The 21,839-nt window shown below is 32.9% G+C and overlaps 1 protein-coding gene across 2 annotated transcripts in view; it reads left to right on the top strand.

The window, feature by feature from the left end:
• Positions 1 to 21,839, top strand: part of LOC111512640 (monocarboxylate transporter 2) — a 311,021-nt gene that overhangs the window by 79,526 nt on the left and 209,656 nt on the right. The window lies entirely within an intron of this gene.

The raw sequence follows: 21,839 nt of genomic DNA, 5'->3' as shown, positions 1-21,839 counted from the left end.
CTGCACGTATTGTTGAATGCTATATCCGTCCATGATGATTTGGCGAAACAGACTGAACAAATTACAACTAATTTGACAGATGTCGCTTCAACAAGATGGCCGTTTTCAATTGTCAAAATTCAGAGGTCACTGTTGGAAGATCCCTTATATACAGGGTGGGAAAAATCACTAAAAACAAATGAATCCATCCATTCCCAGTGAATATTTGAATACTGTTTGAAATTATCGAATCAAATGATCACATTGTCCATTGTCTGTCATTTTCTACTCGACAAAGTGATACTGAAAATCTCCAATAACTTCTGAGATTATTTCAAAGGTTATTTTTTTAATTCTTCCACATATTTTGTCTAACATTGCTTAATTATTCGTCGGTTCATTGAATTTTGTTTTCCAGATGTATCATAGAAAAAAATGAAATAGATTGCGGTCTGGAAATTTCATTCGTCATTTCATGGTACCGTATTCAGCAATCCGCCAATGTGCAAATGTTTCGCCGAACACTCACTGGTCTGAAATAATGCGGTGGTGCACCATCCTGTTGAAACCACCCAAAACCATTAGGTAAATCGCGGTTTCGGCATTAGAATACTTCGCAGAAATTGCGGGAATGACATTTTTACCAGTTAAGAACCTGCGATGAAAAATGGTTTCGAAACTGAGGTCCGAACTACACCAGCTCATAGGTTAACTATTTGTGGATACTGTGTATGAGTCCCATTTTCAATGAGGGTTCTCAGAAGCCCTATATCGACAATTTCACCTTTTCACCATAACATCCAAAAAGAAAGTGGCTTCATCAGAGAGAACTATCCGGTTAATTGAAAATGGATTTTTGAGGCATCATTCAATTATCTCGCAGAAGTTTAATCTGCGATGGTAATCATCTTGTTACAATGTATAATTTTGAGTAATTTTTGGTGTTAACAAAAAATAAAAATAACTTTGCACCAAAAACTTTGAAAAAATTATTTTACTCTTCAAAAAATTGACCGTGATCAACACCATAGTTGTGTAATTCGTAATATTACAAGCTTTTTCAATGAACCACCGTATACAGGATGCTGTCTATTTATCGTTTTAGCAAATTTTTTTTCCTAGTCCAGATTTTAAAAAAATTGTTAAAAAATAAAACTCCACTCAGATGGTCATGACTTCAAATGTGTGATGTGATTTTTAATGCTGAACAACTTTTCTGGATAATATTTCCCTAGATTTTCCAAAATAAGGGTACTTTACTCCTGTCTCAAAATCAAATATTCTGTTGGTGCATGTTCAGTTTTAGGGAATGCATAAACTTTTATCAGGAATAACTTTTTGTCGAAAAAAACTAATAAACAAGTTCCCCACATGGTGCATACTTCAGGGACGGAATTTATATAAAAAAGCATTTGAAATATAAGATATCGTATCAGGATTCCAATAACTTTTTGGAATAGATATGGATTGAAACTACAATTCCAAATAGAAAAATTTTCATAGGAAATATATATCGCTCTGCCGATTCGAACTTTGCACAATTTATAGATCACTTCGAAGATACTTTTACTGAATTATTTACTGAAACCGATGATATTATGATATTGGGTGACTTCAATGTCAATATGTTCATGAATGATGATAACTATGTGGTTGATTTGATTTTCACAAATTTTCAAGATTTTTCTGATTCTGGCGTTTGGGATCTTGGTATATCTGATCACTTGCTCGTTCACTGTTTCATGAATATAGAACTGAAAGCCTGTCACGATTATTCATTCAGTTTTGGGTCTCTACGTAACATAGACATGCTCTGTTTTCAAAAGGACCTCAAAAACATATCATGGGACATTTTGTACTCGATTGAAAACATAGAACAGAAAATAAATTTTTCAACAGATAACCTACTGCAACTTTTCAACCACCATGCACCTGTTCGATATGTAAAAAACAAAAAAAACCATATAGTCCATGGATTACAGATAATATTCGCAAAACTACTGAATGAATCACTCAATCGTTATCGGTTAACAAAAATGGTGGAACATAGGGAACATTACAAAACTATGAGAAATTTTGTCACTATTGCTATAAGGGCCGAAAAAAAAAGCGTTTCTAAACTATAAATTTGAAAAACTCAATCAAAAACAAAAATGGTAAGAACTGAAAAACCAAACATTAAAAAGAAAAACAATGCTGCTTTACCAGAAGAACTACAGGACGTTGAGGCACTCAATCGGTACTTTGTTGATTCATGTAAAAACTCTCGCCAGCCAAGCACTAGTTTACTAGATGAATATACTGCTGAATATACTGCCCCTTCATTGTGGCAAATATAACATATATGATTACCTCTTGTATACAAAACTCCTATTTGACACAGTTATGGAAGGAAGCTCTCGTCAATCCTCTGCCAAAAATAAGTTCACCATCAGAGTTTTCACACTTACTCGAAAGAGCCATTGAGTCTCAAATAGTACCATTTATCAACTCGATAAATTATTTACCAGCGAAATAATCAAGTTTTTGGCCAGGTTACAGCTGTATTGCATTGACTGATGTGTTAGATGATGTTCTGAGGGGAATGGACGAAAGTAAGGCAACAATCCTGGTACTCCTGGACTACACAAAAGCGTTCGATATTTTGAATCATAGAATTCTTTTGGCAATTCAAAATCATATCGGCTTTTCTGTGCGAGCTTGCCATTTGATAAAATCATTCCTAACGAACAGATTACAGCCAGTAGTGTATAAAAATGAGACATCGACGGCGATTACTGTCACTACTGGTGTACCTCAAGGGGGTATTTCGGGTCCATTATTTTATGCGATTTATACTGCATTGGATGAATATTATGTATAATCGAAGACTACTTCATGCAACCTGTTTTTTTTATAAAATTTTAAAATACATAAAACCTCCTAATTTACACAAAAACTCATCTTCAGAAGCCATGTTCATAGTGTAAATATTCGTAGAAGAGGAATTATAATTAAACCCTCCCATAAGAAAGAGGTATTCAAATGTTCCTTCACATACTGCATGGTGAATCTTCTGAATAAATTCCAGTGAATCGTGACTTCACGAAATCGATGGCGTCATTCAAAAGAATAATAGAAGAGAAGCTATCTCAACATTAATATATTTAGTACTCAACTGACAGTTTTCATAATATTCGAAATATAATAATCCCAATCTTACTCTCAGTATATGCATTTTTCCTCTGGGCCTCAACAGCACCTGATCTCGTATCGGAAAGCTGACAATAAGCCAATGAATCTGTATATCACAAAATATATATATTATCATACTGGTCATGTAATTGTGAATTCGGATTAATGAACGTCTTATTATACGTGTATAATTTTTGAATGATGCAACGAATTTTTATTTATTTTCAGTATTTCAATATTAAATTTTACAAAAAGGATTTGGAGCTTTATATCTTCTATTAATTATCTGCGAGCGCTTTCGGCAGCTGGTCGTACTGTCATCTTCTAGGCACTCCTCAAACTGAACATGTCATCCTGTCGTCTGCCTCTTCATACGGTCAGAACGTCTCAACTCAGGTATTTCAGGTACTATAGGTAAATTTGCCTGTATTTGTACTGCATCAGGTAATCTTCTTTGTGTTAGATCTTCTCTAGGAATGTGTATGGTTTTGTTCAATATATTGAATGTGGGGTCTTGTTGTGTTTTGATTTGTACTTGTCCCTCGATAAGTTTTCCCAAATGTCCATGCGGTTTCCCTTGTTGACTTGTTTTATGAGTTTTATGTTCTCTGGTGGGGGGAAACTATGTTTGTTTTGTATGGCGTGTGTTGCGAGGTTTGATTTATATACCATTGGATTTATGTATGGCTTTTTATTCTCATTATACCTTTGGATATGATTTTTTTTTGGTTTGGCCGATATAGAATTTGTTGCAGTCCGAGCATTGTATACTGTATATCCAGTAATGGAATCTGAACATGCGATGCCTAAAGCCAAACATTGCCCAAAATCATTTGGCAACAGGGTTAAGGTTTTATGTCACAGTTCAAACAATTTTGTTGATGTCGAATGTCAATTCGATTTGAGCCCCGTAATTGGCTGAATCATGCACGTGGTTTCCTCTTCAAGGAACAAGTGGGTTTTAACTTGATAATACAATGATATATCATGAAATCTACTATATTGTTTGTCTGTGATGTCCTGAGTTTCACCAAAGTAATTTTTCATATATGTCACGTCCATATTTCATTCAACCTGCCATATAACCTCACATACACTGTAAGTTGTTTTGACTTATTATTTTATAAATATGACTGTCTTTTATCCGCATTGTAGCATCCCTGATGATGATAATAAAGATTATCGAAAGCTTGGAATCTGTGTTATAAGAGTACATTAAGTTTTGGCCTGCTGCATATATATATATATATATATATATATATATATATATATATATATATATATATATATATATATATATATATATATATATATATATATATCTTCCTTGAGTTCGTGGAGCAGATGCACTAGTGCTTGATTGATTTTCAAATATTTAAGTGTTAAACTAGCGGATATTTATAATACATTGTTGGAATCATTACTTATATATATATATATATATATATATATATATATATATATATTGATTGATGCAACTAATTTTCCTTCATTTTGAGTATTCAATATTAATATATATATATATATAATATATATATATATATATATATATAATATATATATATAATATATATATATATATATATATATATAATATATATATATATATATATATATATATAATATATATATATATATATATATATATATATAATGTGTGTGTGTGTGTAATTTATAGGATGTGTCATCAGCTTCCTTGACTTCGTGGAGCAGATGCACTATTGCCATATATTGATTTTCCAATATTTCTGTGTTGAAGTAGCGCATATTTATAATACATATTTGTGTGTATGTGTGTATGTGTAATATATAGAGTGAGTCATTAGAAATGAAATCACTCTATAAAATCAAACCGATAATACTGCGAATTGAACTCAAAAATTGAAAAAATTGAACGAAAATATTTATGGTAATCATACGTTGGGCGAAAGATGAATTCATTTCAAGTTTTACAGATGCACTGTGCAGTGTATTTTAACCTACAATATAATCATCGTTTATGACTCACATCATATCGTCCACAAATGAGTCGAAATTAACTGGACTATGAAATATATAACTGAAATATAAGCCTCCAGAGAACTTTCGCATTGTCGAATAACTTCAGTATGCGAACACGTCTCATAAGCTTCTCAAAAGCTCAAACTCACATTTCATATACAAATGGCTACAAAACAACCCGTCCAAAATATCATCGTGTCTACCACCCTTATCACACAATTTCCATTCGAGGCGGTTTCTCTCCTTTCCCTTTTTCTAGATTCAGGAGTAGCATCATAAACTCTCATAGAAAAAATATGGCAATTTCTCACCCGGAGGCATATTCTCCATAAATGTTTTGTATATATTTTGGCCTTCCTTGGAAAATGTAAATTTTTGTTCTTCCATCGAACAAGAAATTGGTATATTTTGCTCGTTCAGAATAATTCTATGCAAAGAGAGTCACATTTTCCACCAATTTGTTGTAAGTCGTTTCATTTTGAAATCTTAGAGAAAATTTTAATGAAAATAAAGTTCATCGTAATCGTCTGCTATCAATCACGATTTTGAATGAATCCAATAGTTTGTTGATATCATGGATGATGATCAAATTGAAATCATTATAATTTTTTATTATGAATGATATATTGGTAGTAAGAAATGATCAAACGATATATCAGATCAAATATAAATAGGTTTTCCAGTTTGTAAATTGTTGAATGAAAATTGTAACAATGAATGTTTCGTCAAAACCATTCAAAATCGAATTGAAGGGAAAGGGGGAAAAGGTTTTAGCTTTCTACTACTTAATTTTCATACAAAATAATATATGAATCTTTCAAAAGAAAAGGAGAAAGCAATCAATTCCAGAAACTATTCACAAAGATGTGTGGATCGTGCGAATAAGTAACTTCTAGGCACAAACTGAAGAGCAACTGTGTAGCAATCCTGTGAATAAAATCTGATTCAATTCCATTGGATGAATTGGATGACGAATTGGACGGAAAAAATGTTTAATTCAATGTTCATATAAGAGTAGTTGTATACAAGTAATTGTTTCAAGAGCGTTTTTTTCCAGTGTATGTCTGAGAGTTTGCTTGTTGTTTGCTTAATTCACAGATCTTTGTGAAAAGTTCATTTTGAAATTGATCATTTTTTTCCTTTCTTCGGAAGATTCCCACCCTTTTGTATGAAAATAAAGAAGTAGAATGCCAAAACGTTTCTTTTCCAAAAATTGATTTCTCCAATTCAAAAAAGATTCCTATGACTGAAATTAAATCAAATGGGCGAATGAATGCTACTACGTACTGTCATCGATGACATGAGTAGATTCAACTCATTCGTGACATAAAGTCGTAATTTATGAATTAATTGAGTGCTTAACTTGTAATGTTACCCAGATTCGTGCTGAAGAGGCAATTTCTCTTAAAATAATACCCCATTTATTCTAAACATGATATCTACATTTCATCAGTTCGTACTTCCATTGTCTCATATGATAAAAATTGATTTGGAATCCCTGAAAAGATCTGTAAAACATTAAGAAGATTAGCTGAAAAAATAACAATTTTATTAAGCAGAAAACTGAAATGACAATGAAATAACATACAAGCAACAACATAAAGATTCAGAGGCAAATTGAATGTTTCCATTGACTTTTCTTCGGATGGATTAGATATGAGCAATTGTGCAGCAGATAATGTGGCTCCTTGTCGTTATAATCTATATGCACTTTCAAATCACAGTGGGACTACTTACAACGGATATTACACAGCATACTGCAGACTCCCAAATAGTGGGACGTGGCATGAATACAACGATGCACACGTGTTTCCAATTTCGCAAAAATCACTTGTGAACGATGAAGCATATGTTCTCTTTTATGAATAGGAGGCAACGAAGCAGCACTTTTGATGTGATGTTTTTTTCTTCTCTCCTTTTTTTATAATCTTAGTTCTTTGAATTGATTTAAATTTCATGATTGTTCGAAATTTCATTATATATTAGGTAAATGATAAGCAACAACCAAAAAAAATTAAAAAAAAATTGAACTATCAACACGAGCTGAAAAATTATTAACAAGAAACGAAAATTAAAAAACAATATGAAATTAAAAGATTCCGAACCAAGTTACTTCATGACGTTTCGATTGTTAGTATCCACAATCGTTTTTGGGTGATAACTGTTATTTTTTCAGCTGATTTTTTTAATTTTTTACAGATTCCTTCAGGGATTTCTAATCAATTTATATCATATTAGACAATGGAAGTCCAAACTGATAAAATGCACAAAATAACATTGTCAACCACCTTCAAACAAATTATATCTACAGTTACAATATTTTTGCGAAAGCGATTTGAGAAATAATAACGGAGTTAAAAAACAGTTGCAGATGACAATCAAATATAACCTCAAACATAAATGAATTAAAGAAAACCCCCAGCATCCAGAATTATCCAAATATACCGGATATATATTAGTCAATATTTTTTGAGGATGTATTTCAAATCATCCTTGATTTCAAAAGCTTTCTGTATTTGACATAGGTTGCCACACCAGTCATTTTAAAAAATCCGCATATTTGTTGGATCATCATTGTGATCTGCGCGATTACTTACGTAACGATCTCAGGTGAGTAATGAATTGTGTTTTTCTCGTTCTTCTCTTGACAATAATTTATTTTTCAACTTCAGCAACAGGCAAAAAGAGTGAGAGTAGGGGATATTGCCACTTCGAGAGCAAATCTGTAGTTGAAATCGATCATGTGGGATTCAGTGACCACAATTATGAGTCCGACCAAGAAGCTGACCCTGCAACTATGCAAAATGATCAATTTCTGAACGAATCTTTACCAAGATATTTTCATTTGGGAAAAAAATAGGAAAACCGATTGGGGAAAACATACACAGGACCGAAGTGAAATGCAAGACAAGCTGATTCAGGATATGATTGCCTAAAGTTATTTTTAGATGATGAAATTACTCGCATAATAACTATATTCACGAACACGTACATCATAATATAGAAAAAGTTCACCACAGATAGAGATGCACGACCTACGGACGAATTGGAAATCAGAGCAGCAATTGGAATACTCTTCTTGATTGAAGCCCTCAGGAGAAGCCGACAGAATGTATGCCAACTTTGGGATATTTCAAGGGGTAATGGTATCGAAGCCTGCGACTTGTCCATGAGCGTCAGAAGATTTCGATTTCTTATGCGTGACATAAGAATGGATGATATTCGTGATAGTGAAAAACGAAAAATAACTGATAAATCGTCCCCAATGAGGGATGTTCTAAAAAACTTAATTTTCAACTTCAAGAAACACTATTCTCCAGGTGAATATTTGACTGTGGATGAATAACTTCTAGCTTTCCGTGGAAATTGACAGTTCTGACAAAACATACCAAGCAAGCCTGCAAAGTATGTGAAAAAAAATATTTGCTCTCGTTGATGCAAAAAACTGCTCACATATTCAATATGAAAGTGTACTGTGGAAAGCAACCAAATGGACCCGTACTGTGTTAAGAATTCTGCCAAAGAAATCGTCTTGAGATTAATCTAACCAGTAGAGGGAACAGATCGTTATATTACTGGCGATAATTGGTTTTCCAGTATTTATCTTGTTTATTCATTGTCTCAGATGATGTGATGCAGCAGGTTTTTAAGGGTTTTCCTGCAGCTGAAAAAGCAAATAGGCCACTGGAATCAATGAAGTCGCCGCGGAGCGTCAATCAATTTTTATTCTTGTTTTATAATTTCATGATTTGTCTTGTATTGAATATGTCGTCGAAAAAAAATAACCTACTTAGGAACACTCAGAAAAAATAAAACCGATATTTCAAAGGAGTTTCTACCCTGCAAGAGAGAAAGCTGAAGATCTCCATTTTTGGATTCCAGAAAAATATGAATCTGGTCTCTTACTGTCCAAAGAAAAACAAAGCAGTTTTGACGGTGTCATCTCAACATAAAGATGATCATATCAATGAAATGACTTGTGAGTAGCAAAAACCTGAGATGATAACGTACTACAACAGAACAAAAGTATGAGTTGATTTGTTAAATCAGTTGTGTGCAAAGTACATCAGCCGCAACTGCAGACGCTGGACTTTAGTAATTTTTCACGACTTACTGAATATTGCAGCAATAAATGCTGCTTGTATTTATTCTGCAACTGAAGGATATCGTAAAATAGTGAGAAGACAGTTTATAGAACGAAGAACCCCAAATAAAACCTTGCCAAAGGAGCTGAGAAGACGAGGATAATAATAATAATAATAATAATAATAATAAGTCCTTAGTCCTTGGAGTCCTTGGTGGAATGATGTCCTCTCTACTCTCGAATCTCAAAATCATACCGGCTTGCCGCACTAAGGCAGAACTCTTAGCCGCACAGATGCAGAAGGCTGTCATTCTTGGCTCACTGCGCTTGTTCAGGGCACATGATTCTCGGACCCAATGATCACTTACCCCACGGTGTGGGGAGTAGTCATTGGTTGATAATGCTGGCGCGCCCTCCCGAATGTATCGGGGCTTCGGGGGATAGGGCCTGACCAGCGCACACAACAGTGAGAAAATAATAATAATAATAATATGTCTTTATTCATCACAATAAGAAGTACAAATTGAATAAAATTCAAAGAAATGTTGAATAGGCGGAGTTCAGTTATGAGAGCTGCTTTTAAACCCAACATCGATGTGTCCTTCTTGGAATTGAAGACCTTGAAACAGCACTTTCAAAATCATCAGGTACTATGGAAAGATGCTATCGTGAAGGAGCCTGAAACAAAAATTCAAGACCCAGCTGCGCGATATGTCACAAATGGATGTGCCCTCAACATAGCCATGATGTTTGCACTGATTACAACTACCAAGCAACATCTGAGATGGTAGCAAATTGCCAAAAACAACTCTCTTCGATGAGAAGACTCAACAGATTGTCTCTGGTCTGGATTCCTGGCCATACTGGCCTGGAAGGCAATGAGGCTCCTGTCTCCCTTGCAAAGGCGGGTGCTGCAAGCAGCTTCATGGGACCAGAACCTATCATTGGCATCGCTTCAGGATTTGCCAAACAAAGATCGAACACCTGGATGGCAAGAAGATTTATGAACTTCTGGTAGAATCTTTCAGGATCAACCTTCCTCTATGTCAATTAGTTAGAACCTCAGGGTTTTTGGCAGATAGATTTTGACAGTTAGGCAAACTGACAGACACGGCAAGGAATTTCAATTCATAATATGCTCAGAAGAAATATCATCATATCGTTCTTCATCTTACTATAGATTGAAACTCGAACGAAATAACTCATCTTTCGAATAATTCTTTGTTATCATATATCAAAAATAATCGTAAAGTACCTCTGAAGTAATCACAGAAATTCCCCATAAATATTTTGAATATGAACATACGAGACTCACGATTTTATCCACATTGATATTCCTCTGAATTCTTTTCTTTGTACTATACGATATTTTATCTCGAAACCACTAAAACGTAATTTTTTTTTTCCTTCTGGAAAAAGATATTGCTTCCGTCATTTCAGCCAGTCCAAGAGCCATTAGAGGGCCTGTTTATATTTTCTTATCCATAAATTTTCCACTTACAGCAACACGAGATCGTTTCCCGTTTCTTCTGAAAAGGGAACCCTCTTCCGTGAAATATATAAAGACAGAAAGTGGTTCATTGGCAATGCGATTCCTCCTGAGTAGAGTTGAAGTAAACCAGGATTTCTTTGAAATATAATTTCGCATTTCATATTATATTGGATGGAACTATATACGTTTTGGGTTGAGTATTCACGAATTGACTCTTGTAAATTCTCAGGAAATATTGAGCGTCTTGTTACTCCTGAAAGGTTTTTTCGGGGTACAGAATTTACACATGGGCTGAAAAAAGTCTCGTGCCTAACGAAAAAAACGCATTTTTTTATCAAAATTGGCCTTATTTATCAACGTTATCTCCATCAGAGCCACACAATCACGAGGCGATAGCCGAGTGCGATAATTCGCGAGTGGACGTAACTGGCCTTATCCTCGAGGTGCGTACTATACTTTTTCTACGACTGACCGCAGAAAGAAATGGAAAGTATTTCGTTTATTAATTCACCTACAAACCCATTGTTTACTGCAATTTGGTTGACGATATTGAATTCAATGAATGAATAATTCCAAAAGCGATTCGAGACGTTTTTTCTATTGATAAGTTAGATAATCAAATCAAAACGTATTTTGAACAAACAACAGAAAAAATGACTTCATTTTTGAGGAAACGAGATATTAAAATTGCATATACCTAGAACAAGTAATACATTGCGAAAGTTAGTTGAAAATAATAAAGACAAAATATCCAAATTCGAGAAATCAGGAGAATATAAATTAAAGTGTGGAACGTTCCTAAAGTACATATTGGTCATACTGTCAGAACATTCAGGAATCGGATCCAGGAATATCATAAATAAGAAAACAAGTTTAACATAAGGATTCTGCGCAGTAATGTGATTGCGTTCCAACGTGAGTTTCCAACCATTAGTAAACTATCAGTTTTCTGTTCCATCCAACATTCAAACCTGTTCGAAATCTATCAGAATGGTTTGAGGATTATCTTCTAACCATCAATCTGACGCATGCGTATTCCGTATTACTGTTTCTGTTTTATGTTCATGCAACTTACAAACAACATAACCTGCAAAAATTGTTATAAAATAAATTATGTATTTGCTGGCGCAGAAAAATTGGGAATTCTTTAAGTGAACCTATAATATGAACATCTTTAATTACACAAATTAATTATTGCGGTGACCTCCCAGTTCCATACTCCAACCTTCTTTTACTCTCCAGAAATACACTTGATTAGATTTATTTTTAAATAATTGAAGGGGTTATATTTTTATGAGTGACATTCGTTGTGAAATGTTTGAAATAAAAACTGAGTAGAGAAAAGTATCTTCTGTATAATTCAGTGTTCATATAGAAGTATTTGTTTCGAAAGAATTTTTTTTTCTTTCGTGTAATTCAATGTTTATATGAAAGTAGCTGTTTCAGGAGGACATTCTTTCAGTTTGTGTCTGAAAGTTACTTCTTTGCATGATCTACACATCCATGTATAGAGTTATTTATTTTCAAATTGATTACTTCCTTCCTTTCTTTGGAAGATTTCCTCATCCCCTTTTTTTGATTTAAGATGGAGTAGTAGAAAGCTAAAAACTTTCTTTCCCAAATTATTTTTAAAGGTTATGTTGAAATTCCATGCCAAACTTCAGTTGAAGTATCAGCTGTTCCAATCAGAAATTTCGAATTAATCAGAAACCAATATTTACCAGACATGCACGTTGACAACGATTTACAAACAGTTGGAAATCTGTTTGTGACTCAAGGTTGGAACAAACCTATATATTCAAATAATCTTTTAGGAAAAAATAATATCTTCAACGAAGAAAATGAAGGTTTGAAACTGAATCATACGGAGGCAATGGAAATTAATGAACTTGAAAATTCAAACATTCTAATGAATGGCCAATTGGATTTGAATAGATTGCCATCATTGAACTTGTTTCAGTAAAAAAACGAGGAAGAATTATTATTGATGCAGAAATGAGGTAATATGCTCCAATCATAATTGAAGAAGTACCTCAGGTGTATATGAAGGTTTTAGAGGTTTGGGAATTTGATCAAGGTAGTCTCAATTGTAGTTACCTGTGGTATTTAAATATTAGCATAAGAAGCAACTTGTAGTATTCAAATCACTGTTGAAGAAACTACTGTGTTAGCGAAACATGTCGTGATATATTTTTCAAATAAAGTTTGTGGAGATAAAATCGTAAAGTGTAGTTTATGAAATTACTATGGCTCTTCATCAAGTAACGGCCGAATCAATCAGAGAAATACAATTTTTTTGAGATTATTACTTTGGATGTTAAACTTGACGACAGTCAAGTCAGTCGGAGCTCAACTAAATGATTGAAAATTGGTGACAATATTTCCTACAAATTATTTTATTAGGGTTCATTTTTGTTATGATTATGTACATTCATAGTTACATTATTACAATCATTTAATGTTATTCCGCCGTCGATGTGAGAGGAAGACGGTCTTTTTCCTGATTGTTGAGAATTTGAAACAGTGGGAATACAAATGTTTTCAATACTATTCATGAGTACATTTGATGCCATAGAATTATCTGCATCTACTTCAGACCACGGTCCGACTTTTCCAGCAGCTATGGCGCTTTAATGCCTTTAAGTCACCTGAAGTAGTGTCCAGTATATGTTTCTGGATTTTCCAAATGTAAAAATTACCACTACCCTCTGAGAAATGATACCAAAATATAATTATATCATTCACATAAATGAATATACTTTTAAAAACTAAAAAACACGCTTTTTTCAAATAAGCTGAAAACAATAACGAACGGAAAATACTAGTATTATTGTGAAAAAAGCGACGAGCGCTTAATATACAAAAAAATATGGCACAAAGCGCCCACGCTTTTTTCACAATAATAACAGTATTTTTCGTTCGCTATTGTTTAAAGCTTATAAAAATAAATATTTTTAACTTTTTACTTCGATGTTCTTTAAAAGCGTATTTTTTAGTTTTTTAAATCTATATTTATTTTTTACTTTTTAGTCCGATTTATTATCAAATTTTTTTTTTTGAGTTCTAGTCACTAGTATTATAAATCTCCTAACAGACGGCGCACTTATGTGAAATTCCTCTCAAAGAACAAAATAAAGTTTGAGGTCCTAACTTCTATAGTAATACTGAGATGCAGTAGTAAGTCTCCAACACAGGGCGGACAGTTGTAAAATTTGTTTCGAAGTAAAGAGAAAATTTGTAGTAATAACTTCAAAAAACAATTCAGTCTTGATGTTTTGATTTGGAGTTCAATTCAAAATATTAATGAATTCAAAATATTTTTTTAGTGAATAATTTAATTTTTCAAATCAGTATTTTGATTTGAAAGATGCTTGACATATATCAAATATGTCAAGCACCTTAATTCTAATTTCTTAGGTGTACAATTCACGATAACGTTTTCATTGTTGAATTCCACATTCTGGTTTGCTTTCAAATAATCGAATTAGATTTTGAAATGTATCTTCCGTTTCGTTCAAAACTTTTTTCTGTACTAAATCACGGGTAATTGAAAATATTTAAATATCTAAATATTTCATCTGTAGTACAAAATTTTGCTAACACTTATAATTCTTAAAATCCATTTTTTATTTTGATTTTCTTTTGAACAACCTATCAAGGTTATCAAGGTTAAGTACATCGCCATCTGCCCGCGAATAGATCAAGAAATATCAAGGAGGTTACGTACAGCGCCATCTGCCCGCGAATAGATCAAGCAGGTTACTTACAGCGCCAACTGCCCGCGAATAGATCTAAAAAATATCAAGGAGGTTACGTACAGCGACATCTGCCCACGAATAGATCACGCAATAGTAATATCGATAATTCTGTCAATACAGATCCCGAGCTTGAGAGTTCCAAGTAAGCAAACAAACAAACATACATACATACATTTGAACCTAATATAAAGCGGGTAAAAAAAGAAACTTTCAGCTGAGGTGCTCTGGCGATTACTGATGTGATATCTGATTGTGATATGAGTAGCGAAAATAATTGATATACACTTTCTGAGTGAATGAATAAATTTAAAGAGTTTGAAATAATAATAATGTCAGATACTAGTGCGAACAGGTATTTTTTTGGTCATTTTGTTTGGCTAGAGAGGTTGAATAAATCAGTTTTAACCTTTATGTGTCTTAGTATTCCAAAAATTGTTGCAGAAAGTTCATAAAAAATTATTAGAAGGAAAAAGAGCAGTTGTGTTACCTTCGAAAACAAATATTTGACATCTGGAGTTTCCTTAATCAATTGATTTATTTGTTCAGTGGTGAGCGTCGAAGATTTCTTCGGTTTCCGTTTTAGAACGGCACGTGATTTGGAATATTTGCTAATGTCAACGTTTTTCTGATGTTCAGGGTACTTCTCAGCATGGAGTAAAGTCCCAATAATGATGATGATTCCAAAGTTTTTGCTAAATCTTCGAAATAATCGATGGAAAACAAAATTATGTTTTTCTTCTCTCGCCAACTCATAAAATTTTCGAATTTATATTCGCATATTTCTCTTTATTTTGCTGGCAGCTAATTATTTATCCCAATGTTTGCTTGCTCGGTAATATCTGGTGAGGTAGCACAAATTTCTTGATCGTTATCACTCATATACTGAATGACTGCTTTTGGGTGATTGAATAAAATGGTTGTTAATACACGGATATAACCAGATCCATCACCAATCCACAAACTGTTGAACAATAAATTTACTGAAAATATGATTTTTATTTCCATTTTCACAGAGAATTTGGAGAGAGAATCCACTGACTTTGGCTTTTTGCTAATTGAATGTATTCATAACATCATATTTATAAGAGAAAATGTTACATATCTTATCAAATTTCAAAATTTCTAACGGAAAAGGCCGCCTTTGATTTAGAATACACGTGTATTCTAAATGAGCCACAATGCTGTCAAACACGTAATGATTAGTTTTGAACACTACAAACGATGACTGAACCCTACGAGATGAATCAAAATAATGTACCTACTACAGTATTGTACAGATGGATCAAAAACACCTTCCGATTCTGGTGCAGGTGTTTTCAGTCGCAGACCCAGGACAGAGATATCAACCTGCCTAGGAACCTATGCGACTGTATTTCAAGCGGAAATTTACGCTATTGAATTGTGTGCGGAAAGATTGGAAGATTCCAACCTCATACACAAGTCAATAAAAATATTCTCAGACAGTCAGGCGGCCTTGAAAGCTCTTGGTAGCAAATTGCCAAAAACGACTCTCCTCAATAGGAAGACCTAACATATTGTCTCTGGTCTGGATTCCTGGCCATACTGTCCTGAAAGGCAATAAGGCTGCTGACTCCATTGCAGCGGCAAGCAGCTTCATCGCACCATAACCTGTGATTGGCATCGCTTTAGGCTTTGCCAAAGAAACATTGAACACTTGGATGGAAAGAATATTTATGGACTTCTGGCAGAATCTTCCAGGATTCTCCCACGTCAAAGCGTTTATTCACCCTTCGAAGCTTGATACCAAACAGTTGTTGGACTGCAGTAGGGATAAACTACGATGTCTAACAGGCCTTCTAACAGGTCACTATCATTTAAATCATCATATGCAGAGACTCGGACTGTCGAAAGACAGTGTGTGACGTCTCTGTTTGGAAAATGATGAAACAGTAGAGCACATACTTTGTGTCTGCCCCGATGCGGACCAAATCAGGTTTTTATAGAGTTCAACAGAGCCGTACCTAAGCTTATCATCTGACCTGAAAGACCACTCACCATATAGTCTGGGCTATAAGTTTCGTGTTAAATGGACATACTATTGGTTAAATTAAGTGGTTAGGCTCATTCGATCAGGAATATCGTCTAGATCATTGTGAAAAAAAACGAAATTAGTTCATAAAAAATTCTAAAAGTTATAAACAATTAAAAACCCTCAAAAGCAGTGTTCGGTTTTGTTGTTTATAGTTTGTAAACTATAAATATTTTTGAATTTAGAAAAAAAGATCCTTTAAGAGGAGGAAATTTACTAAAAAGAAGTTCCGACTTCCGAAACGGTATCTCCATCATTTATAATTTTAGTTTAACGCTGAAAATAGCCGTCCGCGTGCCATTTTTAGGTTGCGCGCACGGCCTGTAAGCGAGTACGTAACTTGAAAATATTTTTTTAAGGTACTTCAAGTGAATAGAAAAATTTAAAAAATGTATGATATAATTTAACAGAGAACTGATTCCCGTTGGAATTTTTCATTCAAGTTATTTTTTCAATTATCTAGAAAACTGTTAATTAACAAAATTTTCTAAAACTTTCTTTATCGTTCAAAATAAAATAAATATTTAAATAATTGCCATAAAATTTTTTCGCTCTATGGAATCCTGAGTAGATACATACAAAAAAAGATTGCATGATGAAAGTTCTGAAAATTTCAATACTTTATAATAATTTTTTGAAGTAAACAAAAAAAGAAAAAACACAATAATGTCGTTAAATTTTTTTTTCTTCATTCACCATTATTTTATCATTTTCATGTCAATATAAGACATAACTAAAACAAATAATTTTTATCTCCATTCGTTTATAAATTTTTTATTAACAAATAGACTATTTCAATATTTTGAAAAAAAATTTTTTTGCAACTTCATAGAGAACTGTTGATTATGATGTTTCGAAAAAAAATTTCTCAATAATGATATTTAATTGTTTATAATCGGTTTTTTATATGTCTACTGTTCAAATTATTGAGACATTTTTTTTTCTAAAATCATAATTAACAGTTGAGAACAAATTAACAATATGAAATATTTCTTCAATTAACAATTTCATTGTTTATTAACTTGACAATTTGTTGTAAACAAATTCTCAACGGAATTTTTTTTCTGAAAGTTATATAAATTACAAAAACAACCACTAACATAAAAATATCGAAAAAAAATTGTTTCCATTATTTATTCAATTTTGAAAATACACGTGCTGCAAAAGTTACAGTAGTTGATCCATTTGTTAACTTTAATGCTTATATAACTTTCGAACTGTTAGAGATGCGACAATAAACATTCAGGTCAGTTATTGTTAATTTGTTGTTTTTGTAATTTGTTAATAACGCTATTCCTCGGGTTTATTCCACTTTTCAGGCTCACAGGTTGAAATAATAATATTGTTGAGTAGATGTGATATTTATAAAAGGGAAAGCAGTGTATTTCTTTCAAATATAAAATTTTAATCGTAATGTTACAATTAGCGCCGATAATATTCATTATTATATTATCAAGAATAATAAAGCAGTCAATTTAGTTCATTAATTTCTTCTTTTCCTCCGTTTTCTAGTGGGAGGAAGTTTTTGAAGTACTCGCAATATATAGGTTTTCAAGTGAACCTGCTATTCTTTTCCCTTTGTTACTCTGGGGTTTTCGATTTTTTGCTCTTCTTCATCTTCTGCTTCATCTTCTTCTTCTTGATCTCTAGATTCTTCCATTTCTTCTTCTTCTACTCCAGTCTCATATGGCTCCGTGTTTTCTTGAGATTCGGAGTCTGAATCTGCTCCGAAGATTCCGTGAATAATTTTTTGATAAGATGACTTCTTTTTATTTTGTTGATCAGTGACCATGCCATATTCGAAATCCTCATCTCCATCATCAGAGTCATTCAATAGACTATGAATCACGTTTCCAGACAAAACAAGTATAAACTGTAACCCAGGTTAGAGGGATTAGACAAAAGACGACCTTTGGAGAACCAGCTGCATATTGTAATGTACAAAATTCCAAACAAAAGCCAAAAACATATGAATATCGAAAATTTGGGTACATCGTAATGATTTGTAAGAAAATAACACTATAAAATCATGTGTAAATAGAAGAAAACAAACATCTATGAACTTTTCGGAGATGTATTAGTAAAATTAATTAATAGCTCTTAGAAAATGAACAAATAAACAAATAACTAACTGCAGTTTAACAAAATTGCTCTGAAGTTCAATTTTCGAATTCGCATTATTTACTGAGCTGTGGGCCTGAAAATTTGAAAAAACCCGATGAAATCGTTAATTTTCATTAACAAATGCCCAAAACAACAAATTAACTATAGATTAACTACATGACATTTGGAAGATAATTTGATTATCTACAAAAATGACATGAATGTTTATTGTCGTATCCCTAACAGTTTAAAAGTTATATAAGCATTAAAGTCAACAAATGGATCAGCTGCTGTAACTTTTGCAGCACGTGTATTTTCAAAATTGAAAAAATAATGGAAACAAATTTTTTTCGGTATTTCCATGCTGATGATTGTTTTAATAATTTTTATAACTTTCAAGAAGAAAATAAAGCTAAGTTGAGAATTTGTTTATAACAAATGAAATGAAATTGTTACTGTGTACTGTTACTTTGTTACTTTGTAGTTAACTGTTAATTATTATGATTTCAGAAGAGGAAAAAATGATAATTTAAAGAATAGATATATAAAAAACCGATTATAAACAATTGAATATTATTATTAAGGATTTTTTTTTCTATAAAATCATAATTGACAGTTCTCTATGAAGTCGCAAAATTTTTTTTTTTCAAAATATTGAAATAGTCCATTTGTTATTGAAAAATTATAAACAAATGGAGATAAAAATTATTTGTTTCAGTTTAGAAATGATAAATGATATGAAAGATTATTAAAGAAAAATTTTTTCACAACATTATTGTGTTTTTTCTTTTATTCTTTATTTTAAAAAATTATTATAAACAGAGTACTGAAATTTTCAGAACTTTCATCATGCAATCTTGTTTTGTATGTATCTAAGAAAGGTTCCACGAAGCGAAAAAATTTTATGGTGATTATTTAAATATTCATTTTACTTTGAACGATAAAGAAAGTTTCAGAAAATTTTGTTAATTAACAGTTGTCTAGATTATTGAAAATATAACTTTAATGAAAAATTCTAACGGGAATCAGTTCCCTATTTTATTTAGATTGTATCAAAAATTTTTAAAATTTTTCTATTTACTTAAAGTACCTACCTTAAAAAAATTATTTTCAAGTTACGTACTCGCTTACAGGCCGTGCGCGCAACCTAAAAATGGCGCGCGGATAGCTATTTTCAGCGTTAAATTAAAATTATAAATAAGGGAGATACCGTTTCGGGAGTCAGAACTTTTTTTCAGAAAATTTTCTCCTCTTCAAGGATTTTTTTTTTCAAAATTCAAAAATATTTATAGTTTACGAACTATAAACAACAAAACCGTACACTGCTTTTTAGGGTCTTCAATTTTTTATAACTTTTAGAATTTTTTATAAATTTTTCCTTTTTTTTTCACAATAATCTAGACAATATTCCGGATCGAATGAGCCTAACCACTTAATTTTACTAATAGTATGTCCATTTAACACGAATCTAAACTTATAGCCCAGACTAATACAAACTAATCGACTTCGTTAAGAAGCTGGGTTTATTCGGTCGAGTGTGAATAAGTGTGAGCTACAATAAACCGTTACGGGTTGCGATGAGGAGTCAAATAGGCCCACTTACTTTGGAACCAACCTAACAGTATTGTAGGTACACTTCGAAAAGGTCTGCAAAAAAGTCAACGAAGGTATTTGTCTATCTCATAGGAATAACCCACAATAACCAATTTTTATCCTTCACTAATTTACGAAGCGATTTTAAGCAATACCTTAATTAAGTACCTTAAATACATTGTGCATTCAGAAAATATATTACAGAATCAAAATGCAGGGACATAGCGGTTGCGACGGTACAGGCCGGGGAGGCCGATGGCGCTTGCCATCGAAGACCGCGCTTCGCCCTATGGCACTTTATGATTAGCAGCAATCGCACGGGTCTATATGTATATTTAGTATAAGCATTGCACCCGTGAGGAGCCGGGGCGGGTCGCTAGTCTCAAAATGAAATGAATTAGGGCAACAATAGTGTTGACATTTCTGCGATTTGCATAAAATCCGCTTTTTAACAATTTTAGCTCTTTCATTTTACATTTCATATTTCAGAAATGTACCTTTTCACTCAAGGTACGTAGAAATATATTTCCTGGAATGAAATAAAAAACATTCATTACATGGAATACCCAATTTTCCCAACAGCTCTGTTGTGCAATCTAGACAAACTTCGGTGACTTGACGGTAGTTTTTTCGAACATTAAAAGCCTCCATAACGTCACGGCGTATAATATTCTACTCTCGGTGGCCACCTAATTGCCGTAATAACTCAGAAAATATCAGAGTCGGAAGCGGAAAGTGCCATCCACAAACACGTCTCATTGTTTCAGAAACAATATTTCATCGATTATTGTGAATTCGAGAGGTATTATGAAATTTATTATTATTAGAAATGATGAAATATATGAAGTTCGCAATTATCCGGTTCGTCACTTAATTATTTGTAGAATTACTTGCAGAGTAAAGTCGAAGCCAAACATTTTTGTTTCCCACTGAAACGCAACTGTAAATCGTACAGAGCTACTATAACGATTTTTTTAATGATGGGTACAATGTTAATTTATATAGAGAATGAATTGGAGATAAATAATTTAGGTTAGCAAAATATAGGGCCTTCTATAGAGCGCTTTCTATCTGATTTTCATTAGTTCGGACTTCCATTTTCTAATATTATATAAAATGATTTGAAATTTCTGAAAGAACCAATAGAAAAGGAAAAATAAAATGGAATATCTGAAAATTACAATTATATTAAGCAAAATAAAACCCTGGAATGAAATTACATTAAAATAAAGTGAACCTTGAATCCAACCACCATCAATCGATCAAAAGGGGAATCATCAAGACTCTATTAGACCATGTTTTCGGACTCTAATACGAAGGAAGGTTTCGAGAAGAAACTATAGACATCATCAAAAATGATCTTCAACGAAATAGCTACTCCAAAGCGATGGTGGAACATTCTTTGGCCAAAAGACCTCAGGAGCCTCGCGAAGAAGAGTAGCCGTCACAAACAGTGCTTGCATTTCCATACATCAGAGGGTTATCGAGAAGGATAAGAAGAATTGGGTCGAAGTGCAACATCAAAACCTGCTTCAGATCTGGATGCACTATCCGTAGCAGCCTCACGAAAACCAGGTCACCAAAGGCAGACTGCGATTCCAAGAA

Source organism: Leptinotarsa decemlineata, unplaced genomic scaffold, assembly GCF_025532065.1.
Source record: "Leptinotarsa decemlineata unplaced genomic scaffold, Ldec_3_MD MMD2_P_RNA_scaffold_2, whole genome shotgun sequence".
Classification (NCBI taxonomy): domain Eukaryota; kingdom Metazoa; phylum Arthropoda; class Insecta; order Coleoptera; family Chrysomelidae; genus Leptinotarsa; species Leptinotarsa decemlineata.
Note: the sequence above shows the minus strand (reverse complement) of the source record. Positions and strands in the feature narration are given on the sequence as shown.